We start from the raw sequence: 27,643 nt of genomic DNA, 5'->3' as shown, positions 1-27,643 counted from the left end.
ACTTGAGTTCTGTTTTACTCACAGATATAATTCAAACGGTTTTAGAAACTAGAGAGTGTTTTCTATCCAATAGTAATAATAATATGCATATTGTACGAGCAAGAATTGAGTACGAGGCAGTTTAATTTGGGAACGAAATTTTTACAAAGTGAAAACAGCACCCCCTATTGAGAAAAGGTTCACAGTGTCCAAAGAGGGGCCAGAAGTGTACAGAATGGTGTCGTCTGCGTAGAGGTGTATCAGAGAATCACCAGCAGCAAGAGCAACATCATTGATTTATACAGAGAAGAGAGTCAGCCCGAGGATTGAACCCTGTGGCACCCCCAAGCTAATGTTGATGACAACGCTGTTGTTTCTACTTTGATCTTAATATAAATCCACAAGCGTTCTATAATTACAATATTAGTTTGTGTTTCTTACATCTGCAAACAACTAGTTTGTATTTTCTTGGCAAGTTAAGCTAAATCATGTTAGCCACTAATGCTAATTGCTAGTTAGCGGGCTAGCAAATGTAGCTAGCTAATACAGCCTGATACCAGTACTGGTGGAGGCTAAAATCAACATGTTGTTTGTGCAACAGTATCTTCAAAATCAGAGGAATAGGCGAAGCATGAATATGTTGGCTATATGAATAAAGATTTAATGTAGCCAAAGATTATAGGGTCCCCTAGGAAACAATGAACATCACTTTGGTTCCTACCCAGTCACAAAAACTCGCTAATGGCATTTTCACTCGTTGTCATGTCAAACAAGACTGTATTCAAAGCGCCCACTAGTATTTATTCTAACTATAGAATTATAATAAACATTCTATTTCCATGACACCAAAAATTCACCCAAGTGTTTTGATCTAAATCGCAATTGCTACGTTTGGTTAAAAATAAGGCCTAGCATTGTTGCCCATATCGTGGCAGTGTGGAAATTATCTCAAATGAGTGCAGGAAATGCAGAAATTAATGGAAATGCAGGAAATTATTTTAGGTTGAAGTTGAATTGAACAGTATAAAACAATCAGACTGGAGAAAGACCCATTGAAATAATTTAGAATATATGTGTTGCCACCCTAGGGTCATGCACTACTCATAAAGCAAATGTATAACTTTTATTAATCAAAAACATAAAATACTGTCAAATACCATCATACCGTCAAACATTTGGAAAACACCATGATATGATATTTGGCCATATCGCCCAGCCCTATTTTAGACAATGAGAAACAAGATTCTCTGGTCTGATGAAACCAAGATTGAACCTTTTGGCCTGAATGTCAAGCGTCACGTCTGGAGGAAGCCTGGCACCATTCCTACGGGGAAGCATGGTGGTGGCATCATCATGCTGTGGGGATGTTTTCAGCGGCAGGGACTGAGAGACTAGCCAGGATCTAGGGAAAGATGAACGGAGCAAAGTACAGAGAGATCCTTGATGAAAACCTGCTCCAGAGCACTCAAGACCTCAGACTGGGGTGAAGGTTTACCTTCCAACCCTAAGCACACAGCCCAAAGCACACAGCCAAGACAATGCAGGAGTGTCTTCGGGACAAGTCTCTGAATGTCCTTGAGTGGCCCAGCCAGAGCCCGGACTCGAACCCGATTCTAACATCTCTGGAGAGACCTGAAAATATCTGTGCAGCGATGCTCCCCATCCAACCTGACAGAGCTTGAGAGGACCTGAAGAGAAGAATGGGAGCAACTCCACAAAAACAGGTGTGCCAAGCTTGTAGCGTCATACCCAAGAAGACTCGAGGCTGTATTCGCTGCCAAAGGTGTTTCAGCAAAGTACTGAGTAAAGGTCTGAATACTTATGTAAATGTGATATTTCCGTTTTTTTTTTGCTTTGTTATTATGGGGTATTGTGTGTAGATTGATGAGGGGGAGGGAAAACAACTAATGTAATCTATTTTAGAATAAGGCTGTAACGTAACAAATGTGGAAAAAATCAAGGGCTCTGAATACTTTCCGAAGGCACTGTATAATTAGCTAGGCCTTCATGCCATAGAGCAAAGCCCAAAACCTCATCCTCTGTTCGCTTGTCAAACTCTAGACCACATTAGCTAGGGGACGCTCCATTTGTGCAGACAATGACTCTGTAACGTATGTGCCTTGCCTGCCTGCCTGCGCTGTCTTCACAGGGATAATTTGTCAACCTAGTGTTGCCACATAGACTATTGTATTCCTTGCTTAACTGGTGCTAGCCACTCCTTAATTGCTTTACATGCACTTTAAATGGGATTTATGCATTTTTCAAGACCCGGCTGTCACTTCAACATGTATATGTCTTGGAGGGGCCACTGTGTAGGAAGTATCAGAAGAAGGATCATTTGCATGGTAGGGCACTGAAGACGTCTCTTAGGGAGGGAGAGAGAAGGGCTAACGATTCAAGGGATTCACCACAAGGACATCAAATATATGGATGTCTCAATTTCCTGGAGGAGTGAGAGTAAATACTGTATATGATGCTAGGCTGGCTGTGTGTTGGTGTGGCTCTAAAAGAGAGAGCAGTTAGAGAGTGGTAGTGGAGGTAGAGAGAGTTGGGGGAGATAGAGAGAGCTAGGGGAGGTAGAGAGAGGTAGGGGAGGTAGAGAGAGGTAGTGGAGGTAGAGAGAGTTGGGGGAGATAGAGAGAGGTAGTGGAGGTAGAGAGAGTTGGGGGAGATAGAGAGAGGTAGGGGAGGTAGAGAGAGTTGGGGGAGATAGAGAGAGGTAGTGGAGGTAGAGAGAGTTGGGGGAGATAGAGAGAGGTAGTGGAGGTAGAGAGAGTTGGGGGAGATAGAGAGAGGTAGTGGAGGTAGAGAGAGTTGGGGGAGATAGAGAGAGGTAGTGGAGGTAGAGAGAGTTGGGGGAGATAGAGAGAGGTAGGGGAGGTAGAGAGAGTTGGGGGAGATAGAGAGAGGTAATGGAGGTAGAGAGAGTTGGGGGAGATAGAGAGAGGTAGTGGAGGTAGAGAGAGTTGGGGGAGATAGAGAGAGGTAGTGGAGGTAGAGAGAGTTGGGGGAGATAGAGAGAGGTAGTGGAGGTAGAGAGAGTTGTGGGAGATAGAGAGAGGTAGTGGAGGTAGAGAGAGGTAGGGGAGGTAGAAAGGGGTAGTGGAGGTAGGGGAGATAGAGAGAGTTGGGAGAGATAGAGAGAGGTAGTGGAGGTAGAGAGAGTTGGGGGAGATAGAGAGAGGTAGTGGAGGTAGAGAGAGTTGGGGGAGATAGAGAGAGTTGGGGGAGATAGAGAGAGATAGGGGAGGTAGAGAGAGTTGGGGGAGATAGAGAGAGGTAGTGGAGGTAGAGAGAGTTGGGGGAGAGAGATGTGGGGGAGATAGAGAGAGGTAGTGGAGGTAGAGAGAGTTGGGGAGAGAGAGTTGGGGGAGATAGAGAGAGGTAGTGGAGATAGAGAGAGGTAGTGGAGGTAGAGAGAGTTGGGGGAGATAGAGAGGTAGTGGAGGTAGAGAGAGTTGGGGGAGATAGAGAGAGGTAGTGGAGGTAGAGAGAGGTAGGGGAGGTAGAAAGGGGTAGTGGAGGTAGAGAGAGGTAGGGGAGATAGAGAGAGTTGGGGGAGATAGAGAGAGGTAGTGGAGGTAGAGAGAGTTGGGGGAGAGAGAGTTGGGGGAGATAGAGAGAGGTAGTGGAGGTAGAGAGAGTTGGGGGAGAGAGAGTTGGGGGAGATAGAGAGCGGTAGTGGAGGTAGAGAGAGTTGGGGGAGATAGAGAGAGGTAGTGGAGGTAGAGAGAGTTGGGGGAGATAGAGAGAGCTAGGGGAGGTAGAGAGAGGTAGGGGAGGTAGAGAGAGTTGGGGGAGATAGAGAGAGGTAGTGGAGGTAGAGAGAGTTGGGGGAGATAGAGAGAGGTAGTGGAGGTAGAGAGAGTTGGGGGAGATAGAGAGAGGTAGGGGAGGTAGAGAGAGTTGGGGGAGATAGAGAGAGGTAGTGGAGGTAGAGAGAGTTGGGGGAGATAGAGAGAGGTAGTGGAGGTAGAGAGAGTTGGGGGAGATAGAGAGAGGTAGGGGAGGTAGAGAGAGGTAGGGGAGGTAGAGAGAGTTGGGGGAGATAGAGAGAGGTAGTGGAGGTAGAGAGAGTTGGGGGAGATAGAGATAGGTAGTGGAGGTAGAGAGAGTTGGGGGAGATAGAGAGAGGTAGTGGAGGTAGAGAGAGTTGGGGGAGATAGAGAGAGGTAGGGGAGGTAGAGAGAGTTGGGGGAGAGAGAGTTGGGGGAGATAGAGAGAGGTAGTGGAGGTAGAGAGAGTTGGGGGAGAGAGAGTTGGGGGAGATAGAGAGAGGTAGTGGAGGTAGAGAGAGTTGGGGGAGATAGAGAGAGGTAGTGGAGGTAGAGAGAGTTGGGGGAGATAGAGAGAGGTAGTGGAGGTAGAGAGAGTTGGGGGAGATAGAGAGAGGTAGTGGAGGTAGAGAGAGGTAGGGGAGGTAGAAAGGGGTAGTGGAGGTAGAGAGAGTTGGGGGAGATAGAGAGAGGTAGTGGAGGTAGAGAGAGTTGGGGGAGATAGAGAGAGGTAGTGGAGGTAGAGAGAGTTGGGGGAGATAGAGAGAGGTAGTGGAGGTAGAGAGAGTTGGGGGAGATAGAGAGAGGTAGGGGAGGTAGAGAGAGTTGGGGGATATAGAGAGAGGTAGTGGAGGTAGAGAGAGTTGGGGGAGATAGAGAGAGGTAGTGGAGGTAGAGAGAGTTGGGGGAGATAGAGAGAGGTAGGGGAGGTAGAGAGAGTTGGGGGAGATAGAGAGAGGTAGGGGAGGTAGAGAGAGTTGGGGGAGATAGAGAGAGGTAGGGGAGGTAGAGAGAGTTGGGGGAGATAGAGAGAGGTAGTGGAGGTAGAGCGAGTTGGGGGAGATAGAGGGAGGTAGTGGAGGTAGAGCGAGTTGGGGGAGATAGAGAGAGGTAGTGGAGGTAGAGAGAGTTGGGGGAGATAGAGAGAGGTAGTGGAGGTAGAGAGAGTTGGGGGAGATAGAGAGAGGTAGTGGAGGTAGAGAGAGTTGGGGGAGATAGAGAGAGGTAGTGGAGGTAGAGAGAGTTGGGGGAGATAGAGAGAGGTAGTGGAGATAGAGAGAGGTAGTGGAGGTAGAGAGAGGTAGTGGAGGTAGAGAGAGTTGGGGGAGATAGAGAGAGGTAGTGGAGGTAGAGAGAGGTAGGGGAGATAGAGAGAGGTAGTGGAGGTAGAGAGAGTTGGGGGAGATAGAGAGAGGTAGTGGAGGTAGAGAGAGTTGGGGGAGAGAGAGTTGGGGGAGATAGAGAGAGGTAGTGGAGGTAGAGAGAGTTGGGGGAGAGAGAGGTAGTGGAGGTAGAGAGAGTTGGGGGAGAGAGAGTTGGGGGAGATAGAGAGAGGTAGTGGAGGTAGAGAGAGGTAGGGGAGATAGAGAGAGGTAGTGGAGGTAGAGAGAGTTGTGGGAGATAGAGAGAGGTAGTGGAGGTAGAGAGAGGTAGGGGAGGTAGAAAGGGGTAGTGGAGGTAGAGAGAGGTAGGGGAGATAGAGAGAGTTGGGGGAGATAGAGAGAGGTAGTGGAGGTAGAGAGAGTTGGGGGAGATAGAGAGAGGTAGTGGAGGTAGAGAGAGTTGGGGGAGAGAGAGTTGGGGGAGATAGAGAGAGGTAGTGGAGGTAGAGAGAGGTAGGGGAGGTAGAGAGAGTTGGGGGAGAGAGAGTTGGGGGAGATAGAGAGAGGTAGTGGAGGTAGAGAGAGTTGGGGGAGAGAGAGTTGGGGGAGATAGAGAGAGGTAGTGGAGGTAGAGAGAGTTGGGGGAGAGAGAGTCGGGGGAGATAGAGAGAGGTAGTGGAGGTAGAGAGAGTTGGGGGAGATAGAGAGAGGTAGTGGAGGTAGAGAGAGTTGGGGGAGATAGAGAGAGGTAGTGGAGGTAGAGAGAGGTAGTGGAGGTAGAGAGAGTTGGGGGAGATAGAGAGAGGTAGTGGAGGTAGAGAGAGTTGGGGGAGATAGAGAGAGGTAGTGGAGGTAGAGAGAGTTGGGGGAGATAGAGAGAGATAGTGGAGGTAGAGAGAGTTGGGGGAGATAGAGAGAGGTAGGGGAGGTAGAGAGAGTTGGGGGAGATAGAGAGATGTAGTGGAGGTAGAGAGAGTTGGGGGAGATAGAGAGAGGTAGTGGAGGTAGAGAGAGTTGGGGGAGATAGAGAGAGGTAGTGGAGGTAGAGAGAGTTGGGGGAGATAGAGAGAGGTAGTGGAGGTAGAGAGAGTTGGGGGAGATAGAGAGAGGTAGTGGAGGTAGAGAGAGTTGGGGGAGATAGAGAGAGGTAGGGGAGGTAGAGAGAGTTGGGGGAGATAGAGAGAGGTAGTGGAGGTAGAGCGAGTTGGGGGAGATAGAGAGAGGTAGTGGAGGTAGAGAGAGTTGGGGGAGATAGAGAGAGGTAGGGGAGGTAGAGAGAGTTGGGGGAGATAGAGAGAGGTAGTGGAGGTAGAGAGAGTTGGGGGAGATAGAGAGAGGTAGTGGAGGTAGAGAGAGTTGGGGGAGATAGAGAGAGGTAGTGGAGGTAGAGAGAGTTGGGGGAGATAGAGAGAGGTAGTGGAGGTAGAGAGAGTTGGGGGAGATAGAGAGAGGTAGTGGAGGTAGAGAGAGTTGGGGGAGATAGAGAGAGGTAGTGGAGATAGAGAGAGGTAGTGGAGGTAGAGAGAGGTAGTGGAGGTAGAGAGAGTTGGGGGAGATAGAGAGAGGTAGTGGAGGTAGAGAGAGGTAGGGGAGATAGAGAGAGGTAGTGGAGGTAGAGAGAGTTGGGGGAGATAGAGAGAGGTAGTGGAGGTAGAGAGAGTTGGGGGAGAGAGAGTTGGGGGAGATAGAGAGAGGTAGTGGAGGTAGAGAGAGTTGGGGGAGAGAGAGGTAGTGGAGGTAGAGAGAGTTGGGGGAGAGAGAGTTGGGGGAGATAGAGAGAGGTAGTGGAGGTAGAGAGAGGTAGGGGAGATAGAGAGAGGTAGTGGAGGTAGAGAGAGTTGTGGGAGATAGAGAGAGGTAGTGGAGGTAGAGAGAGGTAGGGGAGGTAGAAAGGGGTAGTGGAGGTAGGGGAGATAGAGAGAGTTGGGAGAGATAGAGAGAGGTAGTGGAGGTAGAGAGAGTTGGGGGAGATAGAGAGAGGTAGTGGAGGTAGAGAGAGTTGGGGGAGAGAGAGTTGGGGGAGATAGAGAGAGGTAGTGGAGGTAGAGAGAGGTAGGGGAGATAGAGAGAGGTAGTGGAGGTAGAGAGAGTTGGGGGAGAGATAGTTGGGGGAGATAGAGAGAGGTAGTGGAGGTAGAGAGAGTTGGGGGAGAGAGAGTTGGGGGAGAGAGAGAGAGGTAGTGGAGGTAGAGAGAGTTGGGGGAGAGAGAGTTGGGGGAGATAGAGAGAGGTAGTGGAGGTAGAGAGAGTTGGGGGAGATAGAGAGAGGTAGTGGATGTAGAGAGAGTTGGGGGAGATAGAGAGAGGTAGTGGAGGTAGAGAGAGTTGGGGGAGATAGAGAGAGGTAGTGGAGGTAGAGAGAGTTGGGGGAGATAGAGAGAGATAGTGGAGGTAGAGAGAGTTGGGGGAGATAGAGAGAGGTAGGGGAGGTAGAGAAAGTTGGGGGAGATAGAGAGATGTAGTGGAGGTAGAGAGAGTTGGGGGAGATAGAGAGAGGTAGTGGAGGTAGAGAGAGTTGGGGGAGATAGAGAGAGGTAGGGGAGGTAGAGAGAGTTGGGGGAGATAGAGAGAGATAGTGGAGGTAGAGAGAGTTGGGGGAGATAGAGAGAGGTAGTGGAGGTAGAGAGAGTTGGGGGAGATAGAGAGAGGTAGTGGAGGTAGAGAGAGTTGGGGGAGATAGAGAGAGGTAGTGGAGGTAGAGAGAGTTGGGGGAGATCGAGCGAGATAGTGGAGGTAGAGAGAGGTAGGGGAGGTAGAAAGGGGTAGTGGAGGTAGAGAGAGTTGGGGGAGATAGAGAGAGGTAGTGGAGGTAGAGAGAGTTGGGGGAGATAGAGAGAGGTAGTGGAGGTAGAGAGAGTTGGGGGAGATAGAGAGAGCTTGGGGAGGTAGAGAGAGGTAGGGGATGTAGAGACAGGTAGGGGAGGTAGAAAGGGGTAGTGGAGGTAGAGAGAGGTAGGGGAGGTAGAGAGAGGTTGGGGAGGTAGAGAGAGCTAGGGGAGGTAGAGAGAGGTAGGGGAGGTAGAAAGAAGTAGGGGAGGTATAGAGAGGTAGTGTAGGTAGAGAGAGGTAGTGGAGGTAAAGAGAGGTAGGGGAGGTAGAGAGAAGTAGGGGAGGTAGAGAGAGGTTGGGGAGGTAGAGAGAGGTAGAAGAGAGAGGAATGGGGAAGTAGAGAGATGTACAGTAAGGGAGATAGAGACAGGTAGAGAGAGGTAGGGGAGGTAGAGAGAGGTAGGGGAGGTAGAGAGAGAGGTATGGGGAAGTAGAGAGATGTACAGTAAGGGAGATAGAGACAGGTAGAGAGAGGTAGAGAGAGGTAGGGGAGGTAGAGAGAGAGGTATGGGGAAGTAGAGAGATGTAGGAGAGGTAAAAACAGGTAGGGGAGTAATTAACATGAGCATACAGACACTTTCATCCAAAGTGCATTTATAGTTCATATTGATATACAAATATATATTCAGTGTCTGTGGAGCAACCATAAATAAAACCCACCATAACCTTGATGTTTCCAGCACCACACTCTAACTAACCCAGTGAGCCATTGGAACCAGTGGTGATGAGGTAGGGTGAGGTAGAGAGGGGCTTGGGATGAGGTCGAGAGAGTTAGGGGTGAGGTAAAACAGTTAGGTGTGAGGTAGAAAGAGTTAGGGGTGAGGTAGAAAGAGTTAGGGGTGAGGTAAAAATAGTTAGGGGTGAGGTAAAAATAGTTAGGGGTGAGGTAAAAATAGTTAGGGGTGAGGTAAAAATAGTTAGGGGTGAGGTAAAAATAGTTAGGGGTGAGGTAAAACAGTTAGGGGTGAGGTAAAAAGAGTTAGGGGTGAGGTAGAAAGAGTTAGGGGTGAGGTAAAAATAGTTAGGGGTGAGGTAGAGAGAAGCTAGGGGTAAGGTAGAGAGTTATGGGAGATGTAGAAAGAGCTAGGTGTGAGTGGGTAATTGCAGTGGCAGAGGCCAGGGCAGGTCCAGACAGGGCACCACATCTCAGTGAGCAGAGCAACTCTGAATCTACACTTCTACCGCACCACACAGCCCCTCTGTGTAAATCCTGGCTGTGATGACAGCCAATGTGTCACATTCCTTCCCCTTTCTAATTTAGTCAGCCTAGCAACAGTTAATCAGCTCAGCTCAGATTCTAAACACTAGAAACCAACCACTGCAGTAAGAGCCCCAGAGATCACAGTCCACAGACCGACTAGAGAGGGATGAAATATAGACCCTGCCAAGCTGAACAGAGCTGTACTGCACTGGCCTGCTTACCCATCTACCCTCATGGTTTGAACAATGCTGGAAAGGACATGTGCGATGTCAAAGGATGTGAAAAGAAAATATCCAAGCTGGCACAGTACAGTTCAGGTCAGAACCCTAACCCAAGGAGGGCTCAGTAGTAGATTATGTCGACATACTTGTCCACAACAATCAATCAGATGGCATCTTTTCATCATCCTGCTGTTCCATCACATCATGCCTTATTAGTTTGATCCAAATAGGTCAAGCCTGCCCTGCCTTACACAACCTGTCTTCACTGCATGTTGTGCAGTACACTGTTTACAACCTGAGATTGAGACAGTAAGATACTGTATAGTACCATATGGGAGTTACAGGAATACACATTGTATAATGTTTGTCTATCTGAAGGGCATACCAGTACCCTCTCTCTCTATACCCCCAAATCTTCCACGTCTGTCTTTTCTCTCTCTGATGAGTCACCGCCCCAGCCCCTAGGGAGGGAGCTGGGAACAGAATAGAACAGAACGGGGAATAAAGTTGTGATGTGAATTTAGTGGCTGTCAGTCAGGGAAGAGACGGATGGAAAAAAAGAAGACGTCAGACCAGTGGGCAGAATTTGTCAAGAACCATTATTAACAGACGCTTCAATGAGATTTAACTGATGCCAAGGGAGGGATACATCTCTATAGATGTGTGTGTGTGTGTGTTGAATTACTAGAATGGGCAATTGCCCTCAGAAAACGGCAATTTGACAGTACACTCATGGGTAGGGCTGTAACGGTGCACGTATTCATACTGAACCGTTCAGTATGGGGACCTCTGAACCAGAATGATTATATAATAAAAAATTTAAATAAACTAGGCCTATAAACTATGCCTACGCTGCCTTGTATACCATTGCGCTGAAAAAACATTGTAGGCTATTCCGTTAAAACAACTAACGAGAGCCTATGCGCAGGTTGTAATAAACATTCTAATCTTAACTGGTGCATTTCAAACTATCCATTTGTGAGCCGCAGCCAGGAACTAGTTCTGTACGATGGTGAGTGGGTGGGGTAGATAAACCAGAATTTGAGGATCCTCCGTCATCATTTAAATCTCTAGTTTATGAACATTTTGGCCTCACAGTCGATTACAACGGTGTTGAACAGAGCGTTGTGGATAAAACGTTAACATTATGTTGCCACTGCTCAACGAGAATAACCTATGCAGAGTGACGAGAAGAGCTTGTTGTTGCTGTCATAGAGCCTCCGTGTGTGACAAAGCAAATTAGGAGATTATCTAATCAATCAAAGTGATGTTATTAAAAGTTAAACGAGAAGGATATGCTAAAACTGAAAGAGCCAACAGGTAGGCTGCTACTATCTGAGGTGTTGTTATTGGACAGTAGAAAGAGCATGCAGCCTCAATTAGCCGAGCTAGCTAGCTAATTTAGCTAAATAACTTATCTTCGTTTGATGCAGTCAAGACATAATCAGTCAAGACGTAATCATGTTGGATGATAAATAACCTAGCAATGACAAGCTAGAAGTTACTAGCGCGATTCGGCTTGGTAAGGTGGCTTTCTGTCTTTCCCTCCCTCCTACTTGCTCCTGTGTCACTTGCTCACAGTACACACACCGCAAGACCCCTCCGCCTGCTAGAGCGGCACATCTCATTCCCCTGACGCTTTATCAGCTCAGGTTAATAAAGTAGTTTACAAATTGAATTTTCCGTTGGGAACGAGTCTCTATATTAAAACATGTATTTATGCATATCGGGTCTGGTGGAAAATCCCCAGGTCCATTTCAGAATAGGTTCACATTTTTGGACCTGTGAAGACCTCTACTTTAGAGGCCAAACATAACAATCCATGTCACAACAGACAATGCCAGGAACATTGTGAATGCTGTCACAGAAAATAGACTTGGGCCACAAATAGGGTGCTTTTTAGTTTAGCGTCTTTTGCCAAATAAACAAAAAGTTAAAGTTTCCCGCTGTACCGTAACTGAACCGAACCATAAACCCAAAACCGTAATAACCGTGGTTTTGGTAAACCGTCACACCCTACTCATGGGCTTGCTTGATATGTCAGTATCTCAGTAGATCTATTTGTTAAGGTACACTTCCACTGCTTTTGTCCTCTTCCTTCAGCTCCTCTCGCTCTCCTCAGACAGTGACATGAACAGGAGTGATATTAGCCTGACTGGAGAAGGAGTCAGAGTGTTGATGTACTGCGATGGCTTGCCGTCGCTACGCTAGCTAGCGTGCCTTAGCCTTCCACTAAACCAAACCATCTCAGTAGCTGAGATGATCTAACAGGCGCCAGCCTTCTGGCCAATACCACACACCCTCACCCTCTTTTCACCTTCTCCCCATCCTCTCCTCACCCTGGAAATGCCACTGTGATTTGAGCACTAAAACATTTTTAAACCATACAAGTTTCAAAGTACTGTACAGTAGTTTTCTTTGCTTCATTTCATTTGCAAATAAAAAAGAACACTTTCCCGTGTGTATCAATAATGGTCCACAAAGGACATTCAGCCAACTTGACACAACTGTGGGAACCATTGGAGTCAACATGGGCCAGCAACCCTGTGGAACACTTTCGACATCTTGTAGAGTCCATTCCCCGACGAATTGAGGCTATTCGGGGTGGGGGGGTGTGCAACTCAATATTAGGAAGGTGTTCATACACTCAGTGTATAGACACTCTATATACAAAGGTATGTGGACACCGCTTCAAATGATTGGATTCGGTTATTTCTGCCACACACGTTGCTGGTGTATGAAATTGAGCACAGAGCCATGCAATCTCCATAGACAGACATTGGCAGTAGAATGGCCTTAATGGAGAACTCGGTGACCTTCAATGTGGCACCGTCATAGGATGCCACTTTTCCAACAAGTCAGTTTATCAACTATAGGTGCTGTTATTGTGAAGTGAGCAACAACGGCTTAGCTGCAAAGTGGTAGACCACACAAGCTCACAAGACAGGACTGGGGAGTGCTGAAGTGTGTAAAAATAGTATGTCCTTGGTTGCAACACTCACTACCAAGTTCCAAAATGACTCTGGAAGCAACGTCAGCACCAGAACTGTTTGTCGGGAGCTTAATGAAATGGGTTTCTATGGCCAAGCAGCTGCACACAAGCCTAAGATCACCATGCGCAATGCCAAGCGTTGGCTGGAGTGGTGTAAAGCTTGCCGCGATTGGACTGGAGCAGTGGACATGAGTTCTCTGGCGTGATGAATCACGCTTCACCATCTGGCAGTCTGACGGATCTGGGTTTGGCGGATGCCAGGAGAACACTACCTGCTCGAATGCATAGTGCCAACTGTAAAGTTTGGTGGAGGAGGAATAATGGTCTGGGGCAGTTTTTCATGGTTCGGGCTAGACCCCTTGGTTCCAGTGAAGGGAAATCTTAACGCTACAACATACAATGACATTCTAGACAATTCTGTGCTTCCAACTTTGTGGCAACAGTTTGGGGAAGGCCCTTTCCTCTTTCAGCATGACAATGCCCCCGTGCACAAAGCGAGGTCAATACAGAAATGGTTTGTCGAGATTGGTGTGGAAGAACTTGACTGGCATGCACAGAGCCCTGATCTCAACCCCATCGAACACCTTTGGGATGAATTGGAACGCTGACTGTGAGCCAGGCCTAATCGCCCAACATCAGTGCCCAACCTCACTAATGCTCTTGTGGCTAAATGTAAGATGTCCCCGCAGCAATATTCCAACATCTAATAGAAGGCCTTCCCAGAAGAGTGGAGATATAGCTGTTATAGCAGCAAAGGGTGGACTAACTCCATATTAATGCCCATGATTTTGGAATGAGATGTTCGACGAGCAGGTGTCCACATACTTTTGGTAATCCAGGGTATTTAGACATACTACATAGCTGAATCCACTAATTTGAAGTGGTGTCCACATGCTTTTCTATCTATAGTGTATTTCAACACCTGTCCCTGTTGTTGCCCATACAGTGATGTGACGTAAACTATATTGTTTACTATATGAGAGCTTGGCGTCTCGAGACATCATGTGTAGAGGCTTTTCATCATCGTAAAATATTACCTTCAGAAAACCTTCACAACGCCATCTGGCTCATACATAAATCAAAACTATATGCACAGAATGCACCAGGTGTACCTATCACTCCTAGATAGAGCTCTCTGGTGATTCTCTGTGTTTTATAGCCTTTTAGAAGGTTCTGAGCATTCCATCTCCTCTCATAGATCACACAGGTCGGACCCCCAGTAAGGTCAGATCCCCAGTTAGAAAAACATCCACTTTGGGCAACGTGGTAGATGAAAAAAGATTCCTATTTAAATGGATCCTGTCAGATAAGGATGAGCTCAGCCAACATCAATCAAAAGCAGCTGGCGGAGAGCAGGGAGCAACATTACATTGGATCATTTCCATTTTGTACTATTTCCCACCATTGCAAAATGTCACAGCAGTCAGCAAATTGAAAAAAGATAGCCAGCCATTCATGCGTTTCCCTTCCCACATCCGAATCGTATAACTGTTTGAAGACGCTTGTTTGGGCCGACAGTTTTCTAATCTGTCCTTATATAAGATATGAAATGATTTGATCCGGGGATGAAAGTGAAAGTGCATACAAAGAGAGAGAGAGAGAGAGATGGAGAAAGAGAGAGACAAAGAGAGAGAGAGCGAAAGAGAGAGAGGGAGAGAGAGAGAGAGAGAGAGAGGAACTTGCAGTAGCTATAGCAGATCTTTGAAGAGTCATATTTCTCCCCGGTATCCTTCACACTACCAATTACCATGCTTAACAAACATCCTGCCACCCACCTCACCCGGAGGTGTTCTGTCTCTCTCAATTCAATTCTATTCAAAGGGCTTTATTGGCATGGGAAACCTATGTTTATATTGCCAAAGCAAGTGAAATAGATAATATACTAAAGTTAAATAATCAATAAAAAATTAACAGTAAAGATTACACTAACAAGTTTCAAAATAATAGACACATTTCAAACGTCATATTATGGCTATGTACAGTGTTATCTGTTCAAGTACAAAATAAATAATCATAAATATGGTTTGTATTTACAATGGTGTTTGTTCTTCACTGGTTGCCCTTTTCCTGTGGCAACAGGTTACAAATCTTGCTGCTGTGATGGCACACTGTGGTAATTCACCCTATAGATATGGGCATTTATCAAAATTGGATTTGTTTTGGAAATCTTTGTGGGTCTGTGTAATCTCAGGGAAATGTGTGTCTAATATGGTCATACATTTGGCAGGAGGTTAGGAAGGGCAGCTCAGTTTCCACCTCATTTTGTGGGCAGTGTGCACATAGCCTGTCTTCTCTTGAGAGCCAGGTCTGCATATCTCAATAGCAAGGCTATGCTCACTGAGTCTGTACATAGTGAAAGCTTTACTTAATTGTGGGTCAGTCACAGTGGTCAGGTATTCTGCCACTGTGCACTCTCTGTTTAAGGCCAAATAGCATTCCAGTTTGCTCTGTTTTTTGGTAAATTCTTTCCAATGTGTCAAGTAATTATATATATTCTTTTCATGATTTCTCTCTTTCTGCTCTCTCTCACACCCTCTCTTTCTCTCCCTCTCTTCATTCTCTACCCTCTCTGCCCTCTACTCTGTTGCTAATGATGGCACAATCTGTATAAACAAAAACCATCCCATATTACTGTAACAAAGAGATAAAGATGAAAGAGAAATGAAAGAGAAACATATCGCTCATTTAAAAAATAGACAGTACACATTACACTAGAAAACCAAAGCTTTGAGAATTGGAATTCTAATTTGTTTATGAAAGGTAATTTACTACAGTAGCTCATGTAATAGAACAATATCTGTTTTCCTGTTTCTGCCGGCAGCGTTTAGTTTGCCCTCTGGCCGGCATTGAGAGCTGCTGGTGTTTCATGTGAGTAATGAAATCACATGTTCATTTGACTCTTCCTAGGTGTTCACCCCGGGACGCACGGGCCCCGAGGAACCGGCTGCTACGGTGCTTTCACCCAACGAGGAGGAGGAGGAGGAGGAGGGAGGATGAGAGGCGAGGAGGCAGGGGTGGTACTAACTGAAAGCACCATGGGTTGCCTGGCATCATGCTACAACAATAGGCCAACATGCCCAAGGTGGTGGTGCTCAGGGCTTGCAGGGGGACAAGGTTTTCCCTCGGTTTAACCAGGGCATATTCACAATCAAACCCCCCAAGGGCCACTTCTTTCATCACCTGAGATGTGTGGAATTTAGTCAAAACGTGCTACCATTGTGATGCCACATCCTGTACAGCAGACGACTATGTTAAATAGCGTGAAAAGAAAGTAGCAGGCAAATGTGATCAAATGCAATTTAGGTTAACCTGCTATAATGAAGCCTGCAATATAGCTTATGTAGCATAGCTCATTGACTTTTCAACAGCAGTCAATAAAGTAGAATGGAGCACTTTAAGTAGTAATGAACCATTGGTTTCTTCAAAGTTGAAGGCCAACAGTTCTGTAGGCAGTTTTTGGTATTCACTTCACTATATGTGTACCCTAGCTGCAAGCTAAGGCAGTAATTCCACTGACATGCAATCAGCAAATTCATTACATATTTAATTTCATAGATTTAAAAGCAGGGGGAAAAGCGGAGGCAAAATATTGTTAAGTGAGATTAGAATTGATCAGTTAGAAGCCCGGGAGCGATGGAAAACAGGTCTGACAAATAGAATGGAACATAGAACAGAACAGTGTACTAGAACTAGAACCCTTTCAGAACCATACCTCCAGCAGGGGCCAAGCTCCTCCTTTGAAGTCAGAAATGGAGACTGAAAAGTAATCCTGTAAAATACAGTTTTCTAAATACAGCTGCGTACAAATTTCATCAGCTGGTGGCCATGGAAGGCATGCCCGCAAGGCTCAATTACCCCAGCATGAGCTAGAGAGGAAACAGCAGTGTGGCTCTCAAACCACTCTACATCCATCCAATGCATGACACCATGCTTTCTCCTGGCCGCCTGTGAAATTGTATGGGTATATTCGAGGGGAAAAGGCTAAATGAAACCCAGTGAAACTCTTCAGGGGCCCACTTTGCTATCTTCACAGACATGTAAGCAGATTAACATTAGTTTTAGCTCAGAGAAAGAAGCAGAGTTTTTATTGAAGAGACTGAACTCCTTATTAGGAGCAGTCCAAAGCCTTAATGTCCATGATCAAGAGTGTAAAGGTATGAAATAAGAAAGAGAAGGCTATATTCGATATATGCTGCTGTCGTGCTTTATTCCTGCACCAACATTGTCTGATCTTAAACCCTCCAATCACCACCCATCCACTGGATGTGGTCCGGTGACAATGGATGTTGTCACCTAACAATGGCCACGTAGGAGTTAACAAAGCAGCACAAACACATTTTCTCACAGTCAACCCAGGTACATAAGGCACCAGTGGTAGACAACGTGAGACACGGCAAGGGCCAGTCAGTCCTTGTAGATAGTCTACAGTGGTAGATAGACAACATGTGGTAGAGTGGTAGATAGACAACATGCTAGACAACAATGTTCCATTAATAGCCTGGCAGATCAATGGAACACTTGAGTCAGTCCACACCTGCTGCTTCTGCTGTCCATCAATAAGCAGTAAGACCCACAACACATTACAGTATCTGATAGTACTTTTCCACAGCACTTTCAGAGGAATTGATCAGGGGTTTTAGCCGACAAAGATACACTGCATATCAGTGATGACGGTGAATGTGAGCGTGACATAATGCACTTGAATAGTTTGCTCTAATTCATATTAATAATGGGGGGAGGGGGGGGGTCAACACGGTCAAATATCGGGATATTATTTTTGATGATGGTTGGCAAATCATTTTGACAATATCGCAATATTATTTTAATTTAGACTCCAGTATTTTTCCTTCTTAGCTTGTTCTCTTTTCGTTTTAAATAGGGAGCCAATAATATCGTACTGTGAGGTCTCTGGCAATTCCCAGCCCTAATTCATATGGCATATTATTTTACTGTTAGTCTATCCTTATATCCTAGTCTTGTGCACAGTGAGACAGTGAGAAGGACAGACTGCAACCGCGCATCATATTTGCCCTCCTCAGGTTCTGAATTCTAAAATGTAATCTACAGCCACAGAGATGATGTGTCCCATGACAAACGATACTGTCACCTAATAGGTCTCTTTCCTCTCTCAGAGTCAAACCCTTCCCTCATCACATTCCCTCAGAGTTAGCTGTCCTCAGGCAGTACTAGTGCTGCTGTTACTCCCCATGTTAGCTAACACTACTGTAGTCACTCCTTATGAGCTGCTATGCTGCTGCTGCTGTTGCCAGGCTCAGCACCACAAGAAGAGGGTTCAAATTAACGAATACAAACACCCCCCAACATAAATCCTCTCTGAATGACGAGGCTGGCTGACCTGCATCTCAATGATTTCATGTCTTTCATGTACAAACTACATGTACTTTGTTGCCCAGATTCCCAAGGTCAGTGAGGACGCCTGGGCCAGGCGTCAGAGCAATCAGAGAAATCGGAGCTACCGCGGTGGTCTCTTCATCCTGCAGGCCTTGGCAGGGGGTTAAACATCCCCTCTGGTGATCCCAGGGGACCGTTCTCCTATCCCCCACCTCTGCATAAATAACTAATTAAGTGCAAGGGGTTTGCGTGCGTGTTTGGGAGTGTGTGTATGTGTGTGTTTGGGAGTGTGTGTATGTGCGTGTTTGGGAGTGTGTGTATGTGTGTGTTTGGGAGTGTGTGTATGTGTGTGTTTGGGAGTGTGTGTATGTGCGTGTTTGGGAGTGTGTGTATGTGCGTGTTTGGGAGTGTGTGTATGTGTGTGTTTGGGAGTGTGTGTATGTGTGTGTTTGGGAGTGTGTGTATGTGTGTGTTTGGGAGTGTGTGTATGTGTGTGTTTGGGAGTGTGTGTATGTGTGTGTTTGGGAGTGTGTGTATGTGTGTGTTTGGGAGTGTGTGTATGTGCGTGTTTGGGAGTGTGTGTATGTGCGTGTTTGGGAGTGTGTGTATGTGTGTGTTTGGGAGTGTGTGTATGTGTGTGTTTGGGAGTGTGTGTATGTGTGTGTATGTGTGTGTTTGGGAGTGTGTGTATGTGTGTGTTTGGGAGTGTGTGTATGTGTGTGTTTGGGAGTGTGTGTATGTGTGTGTTTGCATTCATGTGTGGGTGGGGTAGGGGGATGTCAATGTTGTATCTGTTATTCTGTTTATTACATACCCTTTCTTATGGAGTCCTTAACTATAAGTGTTGATGATGTCACACATCCTAACTAGAATGTTTGATGATGTCACACATCCTAACTAGAATGTTTGATGATGTAACACATCTTAACTAGAAGTTTTGCTTATGTGACACATCTTAACTAGAATGTTTGATGATGTGACACATCTTAACTAGAAGTGTTGCTTATGTGACACATCTTAACTAGAAGTTTTGATGATGTCACACATCCTAACTAGAAGTTTTGATGATGTGACACATTCTAACTAGAAGTTTTGATGATGTGACACATCAAGTAGGCAAATTTTCTTCTGACTGACGTATGTAGTCTGTAATGTCATGGGGAACAAAGTTGTCAAGGTCAAATAGAACATGTTAAATCATGTTCATTATCGAAGAAAGGGAACACAGGAATACATTACTCTGTGAGTCATTGTTGTGAATGTTGTGAGACAAAATCAGGTACATCGATTCAGGAAGATGTTTTTCTCTATGCTGAATATCCATGGAACATCCCACCTGTGAAGTTGTCAGTTATTCACACTCAGTGCCACTTAGCCATATTAAAGCATCAAACATATTTAAACAGACCCCTAGGCTCAGTCTGTGTCTGTGTCCATCCACAACATATGAGTTGTGAGTCCCACATATGAGTCCCACTCATATTGTTGTAGTAATTTCATTACAGCCCACACTGGAAGCAATTATAGCTCCAAGCTTGACAGCTTGACTCAGCATCACCAAGACCTCTCAACAAACAGACAGCAACAGAGCATCACCAAGACCTCTCAACAAACAGACAGCAACAGATCCTTACCAAGACCTCTCAACAAACAGACAGCAACAGAGCATCACCAAGACCTCTCAACAAACAGACAGCAACAGAGCATCACCAAGACCTCTCAACAAACAGACAGCAACAGAGCATTACCAAGACCTCTCAACAAACAGACAGCAACAGATCCTTACCAAGACCTCTCAACAAACAGACAGCAACAGAGCATCACCAAGACCTCTCAACAAACAGACAGAAACAGAGCATTACCAAGACCTCTCAACAAACAGACAGCAACAGATCCTTACCAAGACCTCTCAACAAACAGACAGCAACAGAGCATCACCAAGACCTCTCAACAAACAGACAGCAACAGAGCATCACCAAGACCTCTCAACAAACAGACAGCAACAGATCATTACCAAGACCTCTCAACAAACAGACAGCAACAGAGCATCACCAAGACCTCTCAACAAACAGACAGCAACAGAGCATCACCAAGACCTCTCAACAAACAGACAGCAACAGAGCATCACCAAGACCTCTCAACAAACAGACAGCAACAGAGCATCACCAAGACCTCTCAACAAACAGACAGCAACAGAGCATCACCAAGGCCTCTCAACTTACAGACATCAACAGATAATTAGCAAGGCCTCTCAACAAACAGACAGAAACAGAGCCGTAAACCAACAGGACATACAGGGCAGACAGTTTCCTCCTGTTCCTGCTCCAAGGTGTGTGTTCTAAATGGCACCCTATTCCCCATATAGTGCACTACTTTCGACCAATTCTCTGAAAATAGTGTGCCATTTGGGATGAAACCCATGACAGTAAACAGCCGCGAATTAACAATCAGAGGCCACGAATGACCCAAAACTGGAATTAGACAACCTCGTCCAGCCCCAGGAGGGATATAATGAGGATTTGGGGAGATTTGAGGTCGTATCGGAGCTGAAATATGTCTGGACATTTTCACCTGGTTCAACACAGCTAGCTAGCTGCTATCCGAGTGACTACTCCTGGCTAACATCGGTCTCGAAGCAAGCACCAATTAGCCTGGAGCTAGCCCATGCTAGGGCCTTTCTCCCGGCTAGCTAAAGAGGCCCATCAGCCACTCCTGGGCTACAATACCCGGACCCCTTCTACTGCCGGTACGGGGCACGGAACCCCGCCGATCCTTCACGACTGGCCTACGACGTAATCTGCTCGAGGGGGTACTCAACTGGCCTCTACATCGCGATGTCCCCTGAATGCCCATCTGCTAGCCGCGGCCCGCTAGCTGCAAGCCGCGGCCCGCTAGCTGTCTAGAGCATATTGGACTGTTAGCTGTATAGATCCATCAGCCAATTTCTTGGGCCACTATACCTATTTTGCCAATTGGACTTGGACCCCTCTGCTACTCGGAACCCTACTAATCCATCACGACTGGTCTATTGACGTCACCGCATGCGGATGCTAAAACAGACTTTCCTCCGTCGAGACGTCCCTCTAAGGCCTTTCTGCTAGCTGGCTAGCCCTGGCCTGCTAGCTGTCTGAATCGCCGTGTCTCCAGCCAGCCCAACCACTCACTGGACCCCTATTGATCACCCGGCTACGCATGCCTCTCCCTAATATCAATATGCCTTGTCCATTACTGTCCTGGTTAGTGATTATTGTCTTATTTCACTGTAGAGCCTCTAGCCCTGCTCAATATTCCTTAACCTACCATTTAGTTCTACCTCCCACATATGCGGTGACATCACCTGGTTTAAACGTCTCTAGAGACAATATCTCTTTCATCATTACTCAATGCCTAGGTTTACCTCCAATAAAAAAGTACTCACATCCTACCATACCTTTGTATGTACATTATGCCTTGAATCTATTCTATCGCGCCCAGAAACCTGCTCCTTTTACTCTCTGCTCCGAACGCACTAGACGAACGCACCTACTCCTCCTCTGTTCCTCTGGTGATGTAGAGGTTAATCCAGGCCCTGCAGTGCCTAGCTCCACTCCTACTCCCCAGGTGCTCTCATTTGTTGACTTCTGTAACCGTAAAAGCCTTGGTTTCATGCATGTTAACATTAGAAGCCTCCTCCCTAAGTTTGTTTTATTCACTGCTTTAGCACACTCTGCCAACCCGGTTGTCCTAGCCGTGTCTGAATCCTGGCTTAGGAAGACCACCAAAACCCCTGAAATGTCCATCCCTAACTATAACATCTTCCGACAAGATAGAACTGCCAAAGGGGGCGGTGTTGCAATCTACTGCAGAGATAGCCTGCAGAGTTCTGTCTTACTATCCAGGTCTGTACCCAAACAATTCGAGCTTCTACTTTTAAAAATCCACCTTTCCAGAAACAAGTCTCTCACCGTTGCCGCTTGCTATAGACCCCCATGTGCCCCCAGCTGTGCCCTGGACACCATATGTGAATTGATTGCCCCCCATATATCTTCAGAGCTCGTGCTGCTAGGTGACCTAAACTGTGACATGCTTAACACCCCGGCCATCCTACAATCTAAGCTTGATGCCCTCAATCTCACACAAATTATCAATGAACCCACCAGGTACATCCCCAAATCTATAAACACGGGCACCCTCATAGATATCATCCTAACCAACTTGCCCTCTAAATACACCTCTGCTGTTTTCAACCAAGACCTCAGCGATCACTGCCTCATTGCCTGCATCCGTAATGGGTCTGCGGTCAAACGACCACCCCTCATCACTGTCAAACGCTCCCTAAAACACTTCAGCGAGCAGGCCTTTCTAATCGACCTGGCCCGGGTATCCTGGAAGGATATTGACCTCATCCCGTCAGTAGAGGATGCCTGGTTATTCTTTAAAAGTGCCTTCCTCACCATCTTAAATAAGCATGCCCCATTCATAAAATGTAAAACCAGGAACAGATATAGCCCTTGGTTCTCTCCAGACCTGACTGCCCTTGACCAGCACAAAAACATCCTGTGGCGTTCTGCATGAGCATCGAATAGCCCCCGTGATATGCAACTTTTCAGGGAAGTTAGGAACCAATATACACAGGCAGTTAGGAAAGCTAAGGCTAGCTTTTTCAAGCAGAAATTTGCATCCTGTAGCACAAACTCAAAAACGTTCTGGGACACTGTAAGGTCCATGGAGAATAAGAGCACCTCCTCCCAGCAGCCCACTGCACTGAGGCTAGGAAACACTGTCACCACCGATAAATCCACTATCCTTGAGAATTTCAATAAGCATTTTTCTACGGCTGGCCATGCTTTCCACCTGGCTACCCCTACCCCGATCAACAGCCCTCCACCCCCGACAGCAACTCACCCAAGCCTCCCCCATTTCTCCTTCACTCAAATCCAGATAGCTGATGTTCTGAAAGAGCTGCAAAATCTGGACCCCTACAAATCAGCCGTGCTAGACAATCTGGACCATCTCTTCAAACTCTCTTTTGTATCGTCTGAGATTCCCATAGATTGGAAAGCTGCCGCGGTCATCCCCCTCTTCAAAGGAGGAGACACTCTAGACCCAAACTGCTACAAACCTATATCTATCCTACCCTGCCATTCTAAGGTCTTCGAAAGCCAAGTTAACAAACAGATTACCGACCATTTCGAATCCCACCATACCTTCTCGCTATGCTATCTGGTTTCAGAGCTGGTCATGGGTGCACCTCGGCTTCGCTCAAGGTCCTAAACGACATCATAACCGCCATCGATAAGAGACATTACTGTGCAGCCGTATTCATCGACCTGGCTAAGGCTTTCGACTCTGTCAATCACAACATTCTTATTGGCAGACTCAACAGCCTTAGTTTCTCAAATGAATGCCTCGCCTGGTTCACCAACTACTTCTCTGATAGAGTTCAGTGTGTCAAATCGGAGGGCCGACTCTCTTCTCTGTATACATCAATGATGTCGCTCTTGCTGCTGGTGATTCGTTGATCCACCTCTATGCAGACGACACCATTCTGTATACCTCCGGCCCTTCTTTGGACACTGTGTTAACTAAACTCCAGACGAGCTTCAATGCCATACAACTCTCCTTCCGTGGCCTCCAACTGCTCTTAAATACAAGTAAAACTGAATGCATGCTCTTCAACCGATCGCTGCCCGCACCCGCCCGCACGTCCAGCATCACTACTCTGGACGGTTCTGACTTAGAATATGTGGACAACTACAAATACCTAGGTGTCTGGTTAGACTGTAAACTCTCCTTCCAGACTCACATTAAACATCTCCAATCCAAATTTAAATCTAGAATCGGCTTCTTATTTCGCAAGCAAGCATCCTTCACTCATGCTGCCAAACGTACCCTCGTAAAACTGACCATCCTACCGATCCTCGACTTTGGTGATGTAATTCACAAAATAGCCTCATAAAATAGCCTCTACTCAACAAATTGGATGCAGCCTATCACAGTGCCATTCGTTTTGTCACCAAAGCCCCATACACTACCCGCCACTGCGACCTGTACGCTCTCGTTGGCTGGCCCTCGCTTCAAACTCATCGCCAAACCCACTGGTTTTGTCACCAAAGCCCCATATACTACCCACCACTGCGACCTGTACGCTCTCGTTGGCTGGCCCTCGCTTCATACTCGTCGCCAAACCCACTGGCTCCAGGTCATCTACAAGTCTCTGCTAGGTAAAGCCCCGCATATCGATTGTGCAACCAGGGCTGGTAAAAACCGTGGATCATTGTTATTCTAACTTCCGTGATGCATACAAGGCCCTCCCCCGCCCTCCTTTCGGAAAAGCTGACCACGACTCCATTTTGTTGCTTCCAGCCTATAGACAGAAACTAAAACAGGAAGCTCCCGCGCTCAGGTCTGTTCAACGCTGGTCCGACCAATCTGATTCCACGCTTCAAGATCAATCACGTGGACTGGGATATGTTCCGCATTGCGTCAAACAACAGCATTGACGAACACGCTGATTCGGTGAGCGAGTTTATTAGCAAGTGCATCGGTGATGTTGTACCCACAGCGTTTATTAAAACATTCCCCAACCAGAAACCGTGGATTGATGGCAGCATTCGTGCGAAACTGAAAGCGCAAACCACTCCTTTTAATCAGGGCAAGGTGACCGGAAACATGACAGAATACAAACAGTGTAGCTATTCCCTCCGCAAGGCAATCAAACAAGCTAAGCATCAGTATAGAGACAAAGTAGAGTCGCAATTCAACGGCTCAGACACGAGAGGTATGTGGCAGGGTCTACAGTCAATCACGGACTACAAAAAGAAAACCAGCCCCGTCACGGACCAGGATGTCTTGCTCCCAGACAGACTAAACAACTTCTTTGCTCGCTTTGAGGACAATACAGTGCCACTGACACTGCCCGCTACCAAAACCTGCGGACTCTCCTTCACTGCAGCCGACATGAGTAAAACATTTAAACGTGTTAACCCTCGCAAGGCTGCAGGCCCAGATGGCATCCCCAACCGCGTCCTCAGAGCATGCGCAGACCACCTGGCTGGTGTGTTTAAGGACATATTCAATCAATCCTTATCCCAGTCTGCTGTTCCTACATGCTTCAAGAGGGCCACCATTGTTCCTGTTCCCAAGAAAGCTAAGGTAACTGAGCTAAACGACTACCGCCCCGTAGCACTCACTTCCGTCATCATGAAGTGCTTTGAGAGACTTGTCAAGGACCATATCACCTCCACCCTACCTGACACCCTAGACCCACTCCAATTTGCTTACCGCCCCAATAGGTCCACAGACGACGCAATCGTAACCACACTGCACACTGCCCTAACCCATCTGGACAAGAGGAATACCTATGTGAGAATGCTGTTCATCGACTACAGCTCATTATTTAACACCATAGTACCCTCCAATCTAGTCATCAAGCTCGAGACCCTGAGTCTCGACCCCACCCTGTGCAACTGGGTACTGGACTTCCTGACGGGCCGCCCCCAGGTAGTGAGGGTAGGTAACAACATCTCCACCCCACTGATCCTCAACACTGGGGCCCCACAAGGATGCGTTCTGAGCCCTCTCCTGTACTCCCTGTTCACCCACGACTGCGTGGCCATGCACGCCTCCAACTCAATCATCAAGTTTGCAGACGACACTACAGTGGTAGGCTTGATTACCAAACAATGACGAGACGGCCTACAGGGAGGAGGAGGTGAGGGCCTCGGAGTGTGGTGTCAGGAAAATAACCTCACACTCAACGTCAACAAAACAAAGGAGATGATCGTGGACTTCAGGAAACAGCAGAGGTAGCACCCCCCTATCCACATCGACGGGACAGTAGTGGAGAGGGTAGTAAGTTTTAAGTTCCTCGGCGTACACATCACGGACAAACTGAATTGGTCCACCCACACAGACAGCGTGGTGAAGAAGGCGCAGCTGCGCCTCTTCAACCTCAGGAGGCTGAAGAAATTCGGCTTGTCACCAAAAGCACTCATAAACTTTTACAGATGCACAATCGAGAGCATCCTGTCGGGCTGTATCACCGCCTGGTACGGCAACTGCTCCGCCCACAACCGTAAGGCTCTCCAGAGGGTAGTGAGGTCTGCACAAGGCATCACCGGGGGCAAACTACCTGCCCTCCAGGACACCTACACCACCCGATGTCACAGGAAGGCCATAAAGATCATCAAGGACAACAACCACCCGAGCCACTGCCTGTTCACCCCGCTATCACCCAGAAGGCGAGGTCAGTACAGGTGCATCAAAGCAGGGACCGAGAGACTGAAAAACAGCTTCTATCTCAAGGCCATCAGACTGTTAAACAGCCACCACTAACATTGAGTGGCTGCTGCCAACATACTCAACTCCAGCCACTTTAATAATGTAAAAATTGATGTAAAAATGCATCACTAGCCACTTTAAACAATGCCACTTCATATAATGTTTACATACCCTACATTACTCATCTCATATGTATATACTGTACTCGATACCATCTACTGCATCTTGCCTATGCCGTTCTGTACCATCACTCATTCATATATTTTTATGTACATATTCTTTCATTCCTTTACAGGTAGTTGTTGTGAAATTGTTAGGTTAGATTACTCGTTGGTTATTACTGAATTCTCGGAACTAGAAGCACAAGCATTTCACTACACTCGCATTAACATCTGCTAACCATGTGTATGTGACAAATAAAATTTGATTTTGATTTGATATCTCAGCTCACTGGTCACCATAGCAGCACCCACTTGTAGCATGCGCTCCAGCAGGTATATCTCACTAGTCACCCCCAAAGCCAATTCTTCCTTTGGCCGCATCTCCTTCCAGTTATCTGCTGCCAATGACTGGAACGAACTGCAAAAATCACTAAAGCTGGAGACTCATATCTCCCTCACTAGCTTTAAGTACCAGCTGTCAGAGCAGCTCACAGATCACTGCACCTGTACATAGCCCATCTGTAAATAGCCCATCTGTAAATAGCCCATCCAACTACCTCATCCCCATACTGTATTTATTTATTTATCTTGCTCCTTTGCACCCCAGTATCTCTACTTGCACATTCATCTTCTGCACATTCTACCATTCCAGTGTTTAATTTCTATATTGTAATTACTTCGCCACCATGGCCTATTTATTGCCTTACCTCCCTTATCCTACCTCATTTGCACATGCTGTATATAGACTTTTTCTACTGTATTATTGATTGTATGTTTGTTTATTCCATCTCTAACTCTGTGTTGTTGTATGTGTCGAACTGCTTTGCTTTATCTTGGCCAGGTCGCAGCTGCAAATGAGAACTTGTTCTCAACTAGCCTACCTGGTTAAATAAAGGTGAATATATATATGAAATAAAAGAAAAAATATATATATGGTTGTGTCAATATTGTGTCAGGACCATTTTGGGAACAGCAGCATGATGGCTGAATAATGAGCTGAGGAGTGGAGGTGGTACCGGGGTTGGATCCACTCGACTCTCCTCTCGTCAACGTCCATTCGTCTCAGACTATTTTGGCATGTAAACACTGGCCATCCTCATTAGAGGAGCATATCCCCAGACAGAATACAGATACAAATGACATCAACCTCAGAGAGAATTATAGGGACCTCTGGATGGATAACCAATATAAATAAATCCACAGTTGCAGCTCAGACTTTTAGACAGATGCTCATTCAGACAGACTGCTCATTCAGCAGTTTAGCAGAAGAAATACGCGTTGTCTCATATTCAGAAAAATGGGAATGAGTTTGAGAATCAGAATTTTCAAGATGGGCTGCTATAAAATATTAACTTTCAGCATATCAGTGTCATCTGTTCTGTTGATCCAGTCCCCTTGAAGACAGTGAGGTATCTTAGTTTTACCATACGTTACACAACCTGCTCATGATTATATGCATTTCATATGCATGACTAGAATCACGACAAACCTCTCTTCCCCCTGTGTGTTGACACCATGTACAGTATGTTATGCTGTCTATAAATCATA

This window comes from Salvelinus namaycush, chromosome 37 (genome assembly GCF_016432855.1).
Source record: "Salvelinus namaycush isolate Seneca chromosome 37, SaNama_1.0, whole genome shotgun sequence".
NCBI lineage: Eukaryota > Metazoa > Chordata > Actinopteri > Salmoniformes > Salmonidae > Salvelinus > Salvelinus namaycush.
Note: the sequence above shows the minus strand (reverse complement) of the source record.